The sequence below is a fragment of the Oxyura jamaicensis genome, chromosome 12 (genome assembly GCF_011077185.1).
Source record: "Oxyura jamaicensis isolate SHBP4307 breed ruddy duck chromosome 12, BPBGC_Ojam_1.0, whole genome shotgun sequence".
Taxonomy (NCBI): domain Eukaryota; kingdom Metazoa; phylum Chordata; class Aves; order Anseriformes; family Anatidae; genus Oxyura; species Oxyura jamaicensis.
Window position 1 is genome coordinate 3,252,310 of NC_048904.1, and position 18,236 is coordinate 3,270,545.

General features: G+C 44.0%; 1 protein-coding gene across 6 annotated transcripts in view; it reads right to left on the bottom strand.

Annotated features, from left to right (window-relative positions):
* The window catches only part of FBLN2 (fibulin 2), a 113,431-nt gene that overhangs the window by 56,164 nt on the left and 39,031 nt on the right, over positions 1-18,236 (bottom strand). The window lies entirely within an intron of this gene.

Here is an 18,236-nt window from a genome sequence, read left to right on the forward strand (position 1 = left end):
TCTGGCTGTACTAACGTGCAAGCGATCCAGATAGTCCTGTGCTGGCCTCCTTGTGACACTCACCAGAGTTAATCTTAAATTCCTGATTAAAAAAACAAATAAACATCACTAGATGCTGTTAGGGCCCCCCACTGGAACAGCATGCAGATTCTCCTCCGTTCTTTTGGCTTTTTCCACTTTCATACCTCATGCCAAAAAGAAATTCCCCCCAAACTTCTCATTACACGACTACCTCACGGTCTCCAATCTTAGACATTTTCTAAGTTGTTAGGCAGATTTCTGGAGTTGGCAGAAAGACAGAGATAGCTGAGGCTCCAAGCTCCTGGCAATGCTCAGAGGACAGAGGCAGCTGACTGCAGTGCCCCTGGGAGGACCAGGAGATGCCATGCACAGCCATGCTGCAGACACACACAAACCCTTCCCTGGAATACACCTATGTATATTTTTGAAATATCAACCCTCCCGTAACTCTGCCTTCACAGCCGGTATTTAGGACACCTAACATCCTTATTTAAGTGCAAAGTAGGTTTTGGCATTTCTAAAACCGGTAGATCCACATCTGCTCACACACACGTTTTTTTCAGTTCAGACACTGGGAGAGGAAAAACAGATTTGCTAGGCTTTGAGATACCCCTCTCTCCCTCCTTTGAGACCCCTTCTGAGCCCTGAAGGAAGGAGTGCTCGCCCTGAACTGGTTTGGCTGAGATGGAGACGCCGCTCTTCCCAGCCCTGCAGCAGAACCTGCACGTGCCCAGCGCCAATTCGCTGCCAGGAGAGCTCAGGTGCTGAGCACCCACACACTATCTCTTCCCTGTGCAGCTCATTTCAGTTCCCATCCTTCCTTTCAGAAGGCTTCAGCTGCAAATATGAACTGTTTCCATAGCTGCAAATATGAGTGTTTCCGCAATGAACTGTGTAAGTTCATTAGTTAACTAAAGCTATGTTCATTTTCCACACAGACACACAACGTCGCTCATCCTGTTTCAATCACAGGAAATACCTGACCACATAGGAAATAACTCTGTCTGCCTCGGCCCTCCCAAAATCAGGCTTTACAAAGCCAGGAGCCATCCTCTCACCCCCTTCCAGTGGGAGGATTTTGTACCAACCTTCCTTCAGCCTGGAGGCAGCCCTGGGCAGCTGGCTTCTCACCCTTCAGGTCCGCAGAGCTGAGCCCGTGCAAGCCCTTCTTTACCTGGGCACAGATGTGGTGCAGGCACAAAGCTCTCACATCATGGGCTTTGCTTAATGAAGCAGCATTATGTTTACATACTTCATATTTCTCTCGACACACCTTCAGGTGTTGCCTTTGATCACAGCACGGTGACATTTCACCGGTGATGCTAGAGGAGCGAGTGGATTCGCGCTGCACTGTGCTGTGCAGCGGGCTTTCTGGGGCCACAAGTCAGACAGACAGGTCCAGTGATGAACAAGTTCAAAACTGTTATCATAACTCCTTCAAAAATAAAGATATTCTTAAATCTTCTTACGTGACTGCTTCTGCAAATGGCCAAAACAATGACAAAAATAAAGTCGGGTATTCATACAGCTGGGAATCACCTAGCAGTTCCTTCTAGCTATTCCAGTTCCACCAAGTATCAAACACACAGTAAAAGTTTCTTATTCTTCTGTTAGCTAACAAGGGTATTCAAGATCAAACTCCTTTAAAACCTGTGAAACTACCACAGCTACCTATCCAAGAGATAACAAATCCATTACATCTGTAAAAACACAGACATGAAGTGACAAAATGAAGTTTTAAAGTGATAGAGAAACCTGCTTGTCTGCTATTACAAGGTAATTCAGAAATAAATTTCTCATCTTGTTGAACCGAATTTCTAGCAAACGTAGTTTTTAAATGCCACTAAATAAATCTCGCAAACCTCAGACTCTTAATTTCTTGATTGGATGTGTAATAAATACCAGGGGCTTGAGGTAATACAACAAGCAATAGGACTGAATCATTTTTTGGCCATACAAAGAGGAGATAATTTAAAAACTTGACGTAATTTTACCAGACTGACAGCTGAGGTAACCACCTCAAATGACAGATACATCTAAAGCCATGTATGAAGCATGGCACTGTCCCAAAACAACTCTCTGTCGTTGTTCATTGATGGAAAGCTGTTATCAGTGTGCAACTTGTAATACTCGAACCTTTTGTCAGCATGGAAAGAAAACCTCTACCCAAATATGATGTAAGAAGCTTAAATAACTGCCAATAATATAAGGCATAGGAAAGTCAATTAAAACCAAAGATCTTGTATCGCGTATCACGCAAATATATACCCCAGGAGTCATCCAGGAGGGTAACTCCAAGGAGTACAACTGGAGTGCCGATTCGGAGTGCATAACTGAAGCAGCAAGAGCCGAACACAAGCAGACCAAATGGTTTACTCGTGGCAGTGCACTGCTGGTAAAACATCCCATTCCGTTCTGATCACCAGAGGACGAGGGTGACAGGGGACCCGCAGGACTCCTGGCCAACACTACTGGTAGTATTTCAGGATCAATCACTAGTGTAGCATTAAACCAACAGCAGAAGCAAGTCTTAAATGTGTATTTACAGCCAGGTGATTCTTACACGTGAAGTACCCTTAAGACATCTGCCTTCTCTGCATCTTCAGCCCAAACTGCAGGTGAGAGCTGTGAGAGGTTGTGCAGCACACCCAGCACGGACAAACACGTCGCGTTAGCAATGCCCGTGTCAGTGAGACCTGTCTGCAGCCATGCCTCTGCCCCGAGGGCTCTGGATGCAGCTGCACCAATGCATCCTGCACGAAGGCATGTAACACACCTGGGTAGCGTAGTTTTCGAACCCACATAGTCAGTAAGGACCTCTCTGAATGCTGTGGTTTTGTTACTCACTGCTTCACCCACCAGTCAGCTTTCTCAAAACTTTACCTATAAATGTCAGTAACAAATCTCAGACCTTGTTACAGAGGTGATAGCTGCCATGCACAGAGCTCCATGCAGATCCACTCCCATCACAGAATCACCTGGGTTGGAAGAGACCTCCAAGATCATCTAGTCCAACCTCTGACCTAACACTAACAAGTCCTCCACTAAGCCATATCCCTAAGCTCTACATCTAATCACTTTTAACCCTTCATAGTACAGCTGAATGGAAGTTACAGGATGCACTGATCACACTGGGAATTTATTACACTGGCCAACTGCTCACAGAAAATCTGGAAGGAAGAAAGTTTTGTTCCTATTACAGACAGAGTTAAGGACTCAAAGAGTTTACAGTTTTGCAATCTGGGCTTCTGAGCTGCAGATTCAAGATTTGAGACAACCTGAAAACATGAAACGTGAATTTTTAACCTACACCAACATGAAATATGAATTTTTAACCTACAACTTTCTTAAAACTTGATTTAAATTTGAAAGTGTAGCTAGCGCTGCCAGTCATTTTTACACTGCAGGGAGAATGAAGTCCTCAGCAAGGCATACATTTTCACAGCACAATAGCATCAAGAGAAGATGCTGATGATAAAGAAGCTGAGTCAGATCAGGAATAGACAGCTTGAGAGCATCTGCAAAGCAGAATGGACGAGATCTCTGCTGTGATGAGTCACCAGAGATATGCAGGAAATGAGGATCACTCAAAACAGGAACAATTATCACAGCAACATAATGCTGTTTAATGGGAAATTAATGTTTTATTCAAGTGATGTTTGCTAGATGTAATTCTTTGTATCCAGGCAAGTCTAGAACTCTAGCTCCACCTTTAAGACTTGGATCTGATTTTCTGCTCGGTTATGATCTCCCAGAGTTGCACAAGCCTCGCAAACAACAGACTGTGCTTCTTCACAGACTGGGAAGCTGAACACTCTAAATCGGATTTATCATACACAGTGTGACATAGATATGGAAGAGAGGGGTTTCTTGTAGATAGATAGATAGATAAAAGGTCTTTAGAAGCAAACATTCATCCCAATAAATGGTATAAAAGATAAACAAGCACTATAAAGTCTTCCATAGAGTTTGAGAAAGACCAAACCACAAAGAACATTCAGCTCCAGCCTTATCCAGAAATGTAAACAGTTTAAGGGGGTTGGTTGTTGTCCGCAGCCTGCAAGTAATTAAGCACTAATTCTCTACCACCTACTGAGCAAGAAATTGGAGGGGAAACATGACACAATGCTAAGTATGCACTTTTCAGGCCAGGCTCAGCTGATCTCTTCTGTCCATCTCCATCGTCTTTGCCGAACCAGTACTGATTTGCCCTCCCACGTAAAAATGAACAGATGAAACTAGGAATCTCCAAAGGCAGAACCACAGATTTTTATCTCAAACTAAAAAGATTTCCAGTGTCAACTGAAAATGTCCTTATACATCCAATGCCACCCACAAAGCAGAAGGATAGGGTGAAGCATTTTCAATTCCCTTAAGTGGGACTCCTTTGCAATAGCCAAATCCTTGAAAAGACCTTCATCTCCTCTCCCCAAAACATTTTCATGTTTCCACTTTATTTGCAGATTCTTTTTCACTGACAGAAGATGAAAGGTTTAGCGGCCTTATCTATAATTAGACACACATTTGCCACACATTCCTGGGACAAATAAACGGAATTTACCTTAATAGAATGCTTTTATCCAGCTGAACTACTTTAAATTTGCTCCTGTTTTGTTGCACAGTAACATCTACAAAATAAAAATCAAGCTCAGTCCCAGGAAAGCAGCGCTCCATGGCATTTTTCCGAGCTTTACAGACCCCCTGGGACATAAAAGAGGAAAACTTATGAAGCTTGAAGGATTTTTTCCTTTCCCAGAGTCTCCAGGCCCGCGTGAAGCCCTGCCGGAGCCGCCCGGTGACGACAAGCACACCCGCATCCTCTGCCTCTGCGGCGCGGCTGAATCACCGACCGCGGCAGCGCGAGCTTCAGCGTGACTCCTCAAACCCACTCAGGTTTCATCACTCAGGTCCAAGTTTTGCTTTGGCGGACAGTCTGAAAGCTCGGTCCAGACCTCTATTTTCAATTTAGACAAGTATCCATGGCAACTCCAGTACTATTTTAAACCATTCCTATTTAGCCGCCTCCAGGTTGAAAGTGAAGTAGAAAAAATACCAAGCCCACCCTATCACCCACTCCTCTAACAGCTCACAGCGTGTGACAAAGTGGGGCATACCTGTCAGCTGATTTACCTTCCCGTACTAAAAATTTCAACAATGCTCTGTTTTCCCTCTTCACTGATTTCCGTGGGTCTGAGCAAGAGAAATGCCTTAATGTGGCTTTCACACTCCAAATTTGCCTTACTCCTCTTCAGGTGCTCTTTGCGGCAGTGATGTTTTGGGGCAGCTATATAACTCCAGGAGATGAAACCTTTACAGATCGCCTCCAATATAAGATTATCTGAAATAAATTTTAAGATCTAACATGCCCCGCTTCATTTTGTAGGTGACATCCATGCCTTCGCTGGAGTACAAGATGGTGTTAATTCGTCTCCTTTACAAGCATGCGTGGCACAACGCTTGATGCGCAACTTTGCCACATGCGGGATTTTCACTGTGTCCTTGTTCTGAACAATACTTGCTGCAAAAGGCAGAAATTTGTCACGTTAAACAGTTTGCATGACTGGTAACTACGGAAGAAAAATGCAGGCAAGTCTGAGCTGTGAGAAATGTCACAGCTAAACACAAAGCCAGGTGAAGCCTGTTTACACATTCACTCTCATTAACAAGCTGCAATTAGAAATGCAGAACCCCATGTGTTGTTGGCTTTGCAAACCAGGAGCTACTTTGCAGTACTTTGAAGATTTTCTGAGTCTGTGGGCTCAACTCAGTTACCAAATCAAAGGCTTCCTGCATCCCCAGGGATACCTTCTGGTACGGCGGACCTCCAGCTGCCAAACCTACGGGGATCTCTGCAACACTATACTTTCAAAGAACATGATTAAGTTTTCCATCTTTTTATATCTTAAGTCTTTACACTGAGCTAACAAGTCTAAACATCCTGTGGCACCATGCAAACCTGTGGAGTAATTTTGCCAGACTCCTGCTTATAAATCTCCTGTTTGCAGTTAGGTAGGTGGTGGCAGTGGCCATCATTGGTGCAGAGCCAAATGCCCTGTTCTTGACAGAGTGACTCAGAGAACACACAAGGAAGTACTTTAGTGTCAGACAGAGGGTTTTTGTTTGTTTGTTTGTGTTTTGTTATATATATACACAAGTAGCTGAAAGTTGCCCAGCAGTTTGAAAGTCAGAAACCAAGTCTTTCTACCAAGGAATAAGAAACCAGGAGGAAACCAAGACAAAGGCATTCCCCAGTCTGATCACAGCTCCCCAGCACAGAGCTGGAAGTTACTTTGCACCTTTTTAAGGCATCTGACACCCAACAGATACACGCACAATCCATATACCAGTGTCAGCTGTATTTACACATTCTTTCTGCATGCTCTCTGTAACTTCTGTAATGAACAACTTCAAATTTCAGACTCTAGCTCAGCCCACACACCTATGCATGCAGGTACAGCTGGCTCCTTACTGCCCACCAGCTGCACACACAGAGCAGCCCTGAAACTGGTTTGCAGGAGCCTGCATATAGTCTTCTAATTAGATCCAGATAGGGCAGAGAGAAAGCCTGAACTTTACCCTTTCAGTCCCATGTGAGGTACTGCTGAACAATCCTGCTCTGCACCACTAGCTCTAGCAGAGCAGCAGAGGAGAGGCACATCATGAAACCAGATCATCTGCTTTCCATTCTTGGGAGAATGGTAACACAAACCCATGGTACTGAGTGTGCTATGGCTATGATGACAGAGGCATTGGTCCTCTTAACAGCATTGCTAAATTGTATTTTCCTTGCACTGCAGCAATGCTCACACCATATTCGTCATCAGCTCTGGTAGTTTCCAGGTTCTGAAGTCTGGAGCAGATTCAAGCAGCAAAAGAAAATCTCAGCAAGGTGGCAGCAAACAGCCAGCCAAAACAAACAAGACAGGTTTAGAAAACCTCTCTAGTTCATCGCTGAGAATAGAATCAAGCACCACTTCAGCAGTGTGACCCTCTGGCCTTCCAGGATATGGACAAATTTCTTCATCTTGCAGCATATACATATTTTAGTTTCTCAGCATTAACGAATATAAAATATGAAAGTGCTGTAAAGATTTCTTCACTCGCATGAAGACCTACCTGCATTGCAATTGCACTAACGTGAGGCAAGATTTGCTCCTAGAACAACAGTATTCTGACCTAGGATGATGGCAATACACACGGACTAACGTATTTATGAGATAAAGCAATTACACTAGGCTTGCAGAGTAGTGGAATAATTAATGATAATTTCTATGCTATCTGAAAAAAACAGAGCTACAGTCATCTGAAAAACTGACCTCAATCCATACACTTGTGGTCAGGCACATGCATGATCAACTCCGGGGGAGTCTGGACTTTTCTACATGAGATTCAAAACACAGAAGTGTGCACATCAGTTCTGTTGTACTGGCAGGAATGGGAGAAGCATATTCATCAATCAATACCAGCTCTTTTTTTCCTAAAGAAACACAGCTTGGCTTGTAATGCTGGACTGGAAGGCACTTCGTGCCTGTCACAGGAAGAGGGGTTCATTCATGACCATCAGTGCCATGTCACGCCATGTGCTCAGTCGGTGCTATCAACTGCATCTCCATAAACATCCATCACCCAGACATTCAAGTGGTGGAATTTACAAACAAGAAGACAAATGGCTATAATAATACATTTGTATAGTGATCATACGTTTTACGAGGTATTCGCTTACTGTAAATTAACTGTAAAATCTGGGAGAGGAATTTGAGTCTGACAGAAAAATATAACAGAAATTAGCTTTTTTTTTCTGCAAGGAAAACCTTGTGAAGTGAGACCAACTCACTTCATCAATACACACTGTGGAACATAAGGAGTTCTTCTTTAAAGGCAGCTTTTCATTTCTAGGATTTCTAATGGTTAACAGTTGCCCTTTACTATTTCACAGTAATATAGGCGGAAGTAATGTGCCCAAAATGATTGTATACCTTATTGGAACTAATGGGGCTAATATCACAATTGACAGGACAGGATTTGACCTTCCAAGTCTTATTTCAAGAAATGTTACTGACTCCATTTAGAAGTTGAGTAACAGTGAGTAAACTCTCTGAAATATCAGGGTCAGGTTTCGAGACCTAATAAAGGTCAGATCCCACAGTTTGTAGGAGTGCGGACAAACAACAGTGCTGGTGAAGCATTCCACCTTTGAGACCACTGCCATTACCTTACAGACGAGCTGCTTGCTCCACCAGGCTGTTTTGGCATGCTGCAAGGTCAGCACTCACCAAAGAGAGAACAGGGACTCCAGACTGAAGGTTAAAGGAAGATTAGTTTCAGCACTGAAGTGTATAACTCATTTAACCTTAGTATATGAGTGAGAGAATAAATTGTAAAGCTAAACTGGCTTCCCTTGCCATGTACCAGAATTTTTCAGGTTACCAACTTATTCACACTGAGAGGTGAATATAACTACTGGTTGACTCCAAAAGCTTCTGTTCACTTGATCTGGTTGGATAAATCCATCAAGAACAAGGAAACCAGCAGTATAGCTCTTTTTCACCCAGAGTGGTTAGCTTTCACCTAAAACCAAGGCGGTGGGAATCTCTGCCTGTCCTGCAATGGATTTTTGGACATGCCACAGTAGAAACTGGTTCTTGTTGTCCCTGGGGACGAGCACAAAGGGGAAGGAGCACATGCAACACTGAGATCATTGCTGCCCAGGGCCAAACGCTGGGAAAGGCAAAAGTCTATGTTTCATGAACATATTTAAAGCACATTCATTAGTTTAATGCAACAATGCAAACTTAGAAGACCTGTGTTTTGGAAAGTCTATGCATTTACATCCAATCTCACTAAAAGATACACACAGAAATTGAACTTGCTTGTGACTGCATTCAACCCAAACTGATTGAAATTAAACATTTATGTAACATTCTAACGTAAAACTCAGACATCATTGATGTTTACTATACTTCTCTTTTGATTTCAATGCCATGAGTTAAGACAATGCTTATCAGCTTTGATTCAGAACCAGTAAAAGTACAAGTTTTTATCATTAACACACGAGACATTACTTAAGTGTATGTTATCTTCAATAAAAACAGTTACTCAGAGTAAATATCTTACCAAATCATTTGGCTAGAATACTGTAGTTTTGAATCTGGAAATGAAAAATTACTAGTTTCATGCAAGGCAATTCCAACACAAGGAAAATTAATTCAAATTGCAGAGGAAAAATTCTTGGAAAAGAGGGGAAAATATACTTATCTTCAGCAGCTTATAGGCCATAAACAAGAAGTTTTATAGAGGTATCTGTAGACTTGCAATTCCTGCTTGTGCACTGGAGAGAAATAGCCATCAGCTTGCTAGTTACTCAAGCATTTGGCAGAGCTGCTCGGTGGGTGTAAGGCTTTCCATGCCACCAAACAGAAAATGCATTGACTTAATTCTCTTATCTGAAAGTCCTCTTTCTAGTAATTTCTCAGAATCGTTATTTAAAAAAAAAAAAAAAAAAAAAAAAAAAGACTCTAAACATCATTAAACAAACACAAAGTTTCTCATTCGGCCTTTCAATACAAAACAGTACCTTAACCTTATGGAAAAACTTGTAAGAATTGTCTGTTTTATACAGTAATCACCATTTGATTAAAAAGACACATTTTCAGTAATGAACTTCATTTTTTTACTGACAAACAAGACAAACCTGAACAGGAATCTTCTAGAAAACCTGTCCCCCCAAACCAACGTCTGCGTCAGGCTCACCAGACCATCTATTTTTTCCACCAGCCTCCCTGGAGAAGATGTCATGCTCTTCATGTCGGTCTTTGCTTTTCAGGAAATTCTATTCCCAGCTGAGTGAGGTTTATGTGTCTGGAATTTCTTCTGCATGTGTCATGTGCTATCACCTCACAGTAGGTTTGGTATTAAGTACAACAAATTCTGTTACAAACTACTGGCAGCAAAATAAAATGGTTTCCTAAGACTCTTTTTGGGCGCCTCCACCAGAAACTTCACTTCATAGAAGATGTATAACCCTATAATGTTAATCAATTTAACTTGTGCTCAGAAAATGATCTCAGTAAGTAACAATATATTTCAAAACTCAAACAGAAGTTAACATACAAATAGTGAGAGGTGAGAAGAAAAAGAAGCTGAAGTACACCCAGATGTTCTTTTTGCAAGAACTCACTCATTTTCTCCTCAATTCTGTTCTCTGTGTATGAGCCAGTTCCAGTCAGACTCCAGCTCCTCTGCTCCAAACACAGCTGAAGTTGTTGCTCACAGTGAATATATGGAGAAGGTGAATGCTATTACAGCACAATGTCAGACTGTAGACCTCAGACTGCATCACTGAGCTTCTTACTCTGTAGTGGGTTTACGTGGCAAGGTTTTGGTAGCAGGGGGCCATAGGGGTGGCTGCTGTGAGAAGGATCTAGAAGCTGCCCCATGTTAGGTAAGGGCCCCACTGCTGACCAGAGCCGAGCCAATAAGTGATGTTGTTTGGTGCCTCTGTGAGAGCAGAGTTAAGACAGGGAAAAAAAAAAAAAAAAAAAAAAAAAAAAAAAAAAAAAAAAAAAAAAACCACGCTGCACCACACAGCAGCTGGGAGAGTGAGAGGAGTGAGGAACAGCCTTGCAGGCACCAAGGTCAGTGAAGAAGGAGGGGGAGAGGTGCTCCAGGCACCGGAGCAGAAGTCCCCTGCGGCCTGTGGTGAGGCCCATGCTGAAGCAGGATGTCCCCCTGCAGCCCATGGAGCACCACGGGGGAGCAGGGTTCCACGCTGCAACCCATGGAGCAGGTGGGCCTGCACCAACAGAGGCTGTGGCCTGTAGAGGACCCCTGCCGGAGCAGATTCTGGGCTGGACCTGCCGCCTGTGGAGAGGAGCCCACGCAGGAGCAGGTGACCTGGCAGGAGCTGCTGCCCGTGGGGGACCCAGGTTGGAGCAGTTTGCTCCCGAGGGAAGGACCCCGTGGTACGGACCCATATCTGGAGCAGTTCTTGAAGAGCTGCTGCCTGTGGGAAGCCCACGCCAGATCAGTTCGGCAAGGACTGCATCCCGTGGGAGGAACCCCGGGAGGAACCCCACAGCACAGGGGACGAGAGTGACTGAGAAGGAGCGGCAGAGAAGAAGCGCTACAGACTGACCATAGCCCCCATTCCCCCGTTGCCCTGCACCACTCGGGGGCAGGAGGTGGAAGAGGATGGATGAGGGGCGAAGGTGCTTTTGGTTTCTTTCCTTTGTTTCTCACTTCTCTAGCTTGTTAGCAATAGGCAATAAATCTTACTGTCTCCCTATGCTGAGTCTGTTTTGCCCGTCACGATAATTACTGCACGATCTCCCCATCCTTATCTCAACCCTTGAGCCCCTTTCATCGTATTTTCTCCCCGCTCCTCTTTGAGGAAGGGTAGTGAGAGAGCGGTTGTGGTGGAGTTCAGCCGCCCACACGAGTAAAAAAAAAAAAAAAAAAAAAAAAAAAAAAAGCATCTTGGTGACATAATAAGACTGGGATATATTGGGTAAACTTTGCTGCTTTAAATTTCTTGGACTATGCAGCAGTCAGGGGCTGCCTCTCCTCCCCCAGCCTACAGCTATCAGCATGCCCCAGAGTGCTGACCTGAGGTGAAAGGACAGATTTCCTTAAATTGCAAAGCCACCACAAACGTTGGCTCCTCCAAGACTACGGGAAGGGAAGGAGGTGACAGGCAGCACAGGTGGAGGGGCTAAATCCCTTACAGTGTTCTGTGACAGCCAAGAAGAGCAGGGAAGGTGAAACAAGGGAGAAGATGCAAATTCTTCTTCCTGAATTAAAATTTTTACATAGCGACCTCATACCTAATAAAGCTCATCTTAAACACATACCTTATGCACCGTTGAGACATATTCACCAACTACCTTAGAGGAAAGGCGTTTAACACTGTACACAAACCTATTTCTTGCACAGCACAGGTCACCGGAGGTGTAAGCAATAACTTGCACATAACTGGTAACAGTAAAGGCTACAAGGTTTCATGTGATGATTTTCCTTATTTTTAAGATTATATTATACACACACAGAGCAACAGTTTGCAAGAGCATCGACTTTCATAACATCTTTTAAAAGTTACTGAAGCAAGTCCTCCCCTTTCATGCAACTGTTTATACTGTTAATAGGTTTTAAACCCAGAGTTGTTGGAGCCATAAACATTTATTTTAGTACTCGGTAATTCAAAACTACAATCAAATACCTCTGAGCACTTGTGAATACAATCGGCATCCCTATGGCTCACAAAACAGAAAGCACTCAATAGCAAGGAGGGAGAAGGAATTATTGGTTCACGTTTTTTCTAAATTGCTCCTTTTTTGGTGTATAAAGGGGTTGAATAAGTCTCAGTCAGAACTGTGCCCAGCATGACCAGGCTGCCGAGGGGCGAGCAAGGCAGCTGGGCACGCGTAGCCTCGGCACACCACGCACACACCCCCGTGAGCCTGAGAGCCCTTGGTCCCTGGGCTGCCTGCATCAGGCAGCTGCCTCCCTGGAATGCCCCAAAGCTCCTGCGTTAGCAACTGTCTACCACTTAATTAGGCGCTCCATCATCATCAGCGGGTCCCAGTGATGGAGTAAAACCCAGTCATTCCACCAGGCAGTGAACAATTGCAGACCCAAAGGCTCTGTAATGTCACTGCTTGCAAATGCATTTGCTGCAGTGTGCTTGTTGGAGTCACAGGCACTCGGCACAACGGCACAGCAAACACAAGAGGCTCCAGGTGGGAGCTCCCTGGCACCCCAGGAAAGGGCAGCACTGGGGGCAAGTGCAGTAGAGGTTTGCTGGGCCTAACGATAGCACAATTACTCCCTGCCCTGTCTCTCACTCAGACTTTGACACCAAGCCAACAACACCAGTTCTTTGGGCTGGTGCTTTAGGATTTTTGGTGACTTTGGAAGAGAACTGGTCATCACAGGCACAGCACAGACAGACTGGGAATAGTCAATAAAACATAAAACCTGCTCACACATAAGGAGATCTTTATAAAATTCCAATTACTGCTGGCTTGTTACCTAAGAATCCCTGAGAGGTAAGAGATATTGCTTGCTGTGAGGCCCATGGTAATGAAATTACAAATCCTTTCATGAGTAAGCATATGCTAGAAAGCTACATTTATTTGGCTTACATATTTGAAACTGTTCAAAAGGTTATTGTCTCAAAAAATTTGGATCAGAAGTTACTAACTACTTCTATTTGCCTCTCTAACAAGGAGCTACACTCAGTGTCATTTTTAATTCCTCAGCGATCGACCATAACACTACAAACACTACTGCAAAGAAGTCTCATTTAAATTGTTTTCTTAAGAAGTATAAAACGTGCATAGAGAAAATACTCTCAGTTATGTACTATAAATAAACAACAAACATCATCCCTCCAACAACCTTGTCTTTTCAAGTGATTAATTAATTTATATAAGAAGACCCCCATCTTACTTCCATAGTTTGTCTCCAGCACGTTTTAATTTCAGAATTGAGATCAAATGTTCTTCAAAACATGTATGAAACTAACATCACAAAAGATGGATGCTGGTTAGCCCTACAAAATAGGTACACAGCATTAATTTTCAAAAATATTTTGATGCCTACGGATTTTTAGGTTAGGTTATAACATGCCATCACAGGACGGATGCCCAACCCCAGTTGGATTCATTATTCAACATACAGGTTTTAAACTGTCTTTGTACCTAAATCCCATGAAGTTTTCTGAAAATCCCTGTGTCCGCTATCATTGTGGAAGACTTGTCGCAGCAAACACTGCCTTTTGTGCTTGTGCCAGTAGTGCCGAGGTACACTCCCCAGCTGGGTGCGAAAGCTTCATCCTGTTTCACTTTTTCTTGAAACACTCTGACACTCCCCTTGGTGCCAACACTTACCACAATGCATTTCCTTATAAAATGAATGCTCCAGCCAACTGAATGAATAATAGCACTTGTGCTGCAGGGAAAACAAGTTGGTGTAGAAAATGCGCTATCAGAGGATGAAAAATCTGACTACACCACATCATTGCACCAGATGCTGAGAAATAGATCCTGCTCTTCAGGGTGTATCTAATGAAGGCAAGACTAGCAAGATCTGAAGGAACATGCGTGTTTGTCTGACCTTGTACTGCACATCATACCTGCCAGCCATCATCCACAGTGATTCACATCCTTACTCATACGATCACACCAAAGTGAGAAGCTATCTTCACTTTATGGGTAACACAAGACGACAGAAAACCACCTTCTCAAACATCTCTAGTTTCTAGATTGGCAGGTACTGGGGTTTAAAAAGAAAAGACCTGTGCCCTGAGCATTTCTGTAAGATGCTTATGTTCTTAAAAATTTGCATACATCTGACTACAACAAAGTTTTTAGCAAAGCATGGAGCAGAACTTTGGTATTCTGCATACAATGCTCATGCTTTCACCACTTCACACACCTTCACATCCTTAAGAAAAAAAATCTCTAAACTATTTTCTCTAACTAAAGATCATGAGCTCCTGCACCATAAAAGCCAGACACACAGAAGTGCTGTTCTCCAGGAACTCATGTCCTTTGGTTGGTATGTATCTCCGCTTTAACAGGGAGACTCAGGGGGACATTATGCGATGAATGGAACAAGGTGATGAGGGCTTGGGCTGAAGCTCACTAAGGGAATTCTTGCAAAAACAAGACAACAAGGAGTAATGCACCAGACTTTGAGAAGCACGCTGAAGCCTGGCCAGCTGGAAAGCTAGCAGTGGCTTGGCCTGTAGCTGTTCCCAAAACACAAACAAGCAGGCAGCAGTCATGCAGAAACTTGTGCAGAGAGATCATCTAGGCACAAGCACACACAAAAAATTAACACTGACCCAAAAAGTATGTCCCTGAGTAGGGCAAGTCTGGATACTCAAAACTGAGCTGCTGCCTACAAGCCTGGGCTGGCAGGTTAGATCAGTCCTCCAGATCCACGTTCAAATTCCTTAACTATTCAAAGCACTTCGTATAGGCCTAATGTTGCATCCACTGCAAGCAAGAGCTCTGGAAAAACCCAGGCCACATCTGGCAGTCCAGAGCCTGGAGATTTGATACCTTTGGCTACTGCTTATTTCAGAGTCTGCAAACAATTAGGCTGAATGCACTCCTTTATGTCAGTGGGGCAGGGCTTGGTTTACCCTTGCACCCTGCGTTCACAGACTCAAGCCACAAGCAGTGTTAAGCGCGCACACACATGAAATTACTGGTCTCATTAAAATGCAAAGTGCCAAAGAGGCCTCAACCCAGCACAAGTGGTTCCCGTCATCCTGCTCTCACAGGTAGGGCTATCCAGGTCTACTTGTGCTGTTAGATACAGGAAGGAAGACAAATAAAAGGAAAGGGAAATACAACTGTGGTGAATACTGCACCTTGGACGCGTTTCCTTAAAACCTCACAGGCAGTGAGGCAGCCCCAGCCACGTTTCATGCCCCCGTGCCCTGCCTGAGCACGATGTGGAGGTGCGAGGCCTCCACAGATCTGCCAGCTGGGCTGCGCACGGTCCCCACACAGCTCACGGCTCCGCTGCCACCAGGCCCACGGGGCTGCGCCAGGGCCAGGCAGCAGCGCTCAGCCGCAGGCACTGGGGTCACACCGATGACATAAGTGAGGGAAGGGGTCTGCAAAGTGTCTGTGCACTAGAAGCCCCCACATACATGGTATTTTTTGATAGAGAAAATAAGGAATTTCTTTCCCTTTTTTCCCACTAAACTGTGTCCAGATACTTAATAAGGTAAGAATGCTATCTTTGGCAGAACAGCTAGATCTATTTTGTGGTTTTCTCTTAAAATGCTTCTCTGTTTTACAGTATTTCAGCCCTCTTTCTGTAAGTATCTCATCCTGCCTTATACCCCATTCATGCTATCTTACTCTATAATCTTACTTTCTCAAAACTATGACTACCAAAGAGACAACTGAACACTGCTGCCCAGGGCTGTATTTAATGCTGATTCATACTTGCTGGCCCAGAGGCTTTTTCTCCCCTCACCCCACTCTCCCGAGGTTTATTTTTATTCTTCAGTTACCCTAGTGTCAGGGCTCAAAGCTTATTTCTTCCTATTGCAGAAAGAACTGGGACTGAGCATACAATACAGGATTAAGCCTGAGGTAGTTCAAGTAAACATGAAAGAACACTTTACCTAAAGCCAAAAAAAAAAAAAAAAAAAGGAAAAAAAAAAGAAAGAAATTAGAGTTCATGTTTCCAAAGCTCCATCAAGATCATTCTCCCACCTCTGGTGCATTTTACAGCAGTGGTAGGAAGGACAAAGTGTTGGTGTGCTCAGGGAAAGCTTCTGAAACCCTCCCTCACTGCAGGCCTGCTTCACAGATCTTTTTCTCCTCATCTGTCCTTAGTTAGGAAAGTAAAAGACATCTTTCCTCATCAGCCTCAGTACCTCAGCAAACATGTAGTAGATGAGATGGCTGAAACCACAGCTACATCCTGAGGAGTTAAACGAGAGCCTCCCAGTACCTCCTACCTGATCAGGATTCACATGCAATGGATGCTATTTTCCAATCCACTGATCTCATCTCACAAATATTTACTTGGTGCAATTTACTTCAGTTGCAGAGCAATTATCCTTATCTCTAAAAATGACCATGATAAACTCATCCACAACTGGTGATTTTTTTAAGTGGAAAAATACCTCTATTCTGAAACACAATGGTTCTAGCTAGACACAAATTGCTAATCACCCTGCCAGAACCAGAATGCAAATCATAAAACATTCACAAGGCTGCTTGCTACCTGTGTTACATTTATCCAAGAAACAGCACTCTACCAGCAGTGCATAGGGAAATGGAAACGAGTAGGAAAATAATAATAAATTTTGACAGTAAGATCTTCAAAGATCTTGTTTTATTCAACCCTCCCTTGTCCAGGGGAGGGTTTTATTCAACCCTCCCTTGTCCAGGGCATTTTTAGGATGAGGAAATAGAGAAATTAAAACTCCCTCTGTTTGTTGCTCTTGCGGTAAATGACAGGATAAGACCAATGTTTGGAAAGAGACTGTATGAAGACAATAGTCTCCATAAATCTCATCTCTTCCCTTGGTAACTGTACTTAATTTACACTTTCTCAGCTGAATAATCACCTCTACTTTACACTTACTGTTCCTTTAGGGATAGATTAATTAGCATTTGCCACAGAAACTTCTGTAGGCCTGTATGTTGCTGAAGAATGTTACTGTTTAGTCTATATGCAGGATCTATGACAAGTGAACAGACAGAGGAAAAGAGGAAAGTTTCCTCAGCAGAAAGCGGTGCAGGCTGGCACGGAGTGGGGGGTGGCAGAAGCCCCCGGCAGCAGCAGCAGCCAACACCACCCCTGTCACAGCTTGGAAAATGCCCGCTGGGCTCACACAGCCTTGCAGAGCCACCTCCATGCATCCTGCCGGGCACATGGAGTAGCCAGCTCCCCAGAGTCACCAGTTTACTTGTGGGCTTGCTGTGGGGCCTGTCACTGTGACTGAGGCAGTGCTCACGTCCTCCCCTGGGGCCATGAGTGCTGCTGCTGCCCCAGAGAGCCATGGTGTAGGCCTGGCCTCACGCTGCACCCAGATAATCAGTAAACCTGCTGGCTCAGTAGTACACCTCGTCGTATACACCTGCATCTGACAACAACAGCAGCCTTTGGACACAGTTATTCCCATCCCTGGCTGGGCACAGCCCAGCACAGGCCTCCCAGCAGCCCTGCGAGGGCCTGCGCCTCTCCCAGGGCCCAGCCTGTGCCTCAGTAGGGAGGGAAGGCACATGCCAGCCTCACAGTCTCAGGCTGAAACACAGACAAAAGTGAAGCACAAAAGGAGAAGGAGCATCAAAATGCAAAATTAACCTTTCCTGAGCACCAAAGGACTCTGCATCTTTCCTACCATTAGATTACATATGAGGCAGCAGAGACCTGGGAGATGAAAGCTCAACTACATATAAAACCAAAGTGAGATACATAAAATATACGTAAAGGAGCCAAGATTTAAACCAAAGGCATCAGGGATCCAACCACAGCTGAGTTCTGGTGCCAGGACACAGCTAATAGGAAGAACAAATGCAATAGCCATCTACCTCAGGATGAATTTTTAGTGGCAGCAAATGCTTCTGTGGAACCTCTTATACTTTTCTAAACTCCAGAGAAAAAGAAATACTAAAATAAATAATAAAATATGTAGGATATCCCTAGAGCCAAAAAAAACATATCTCTCAGGGACCCAG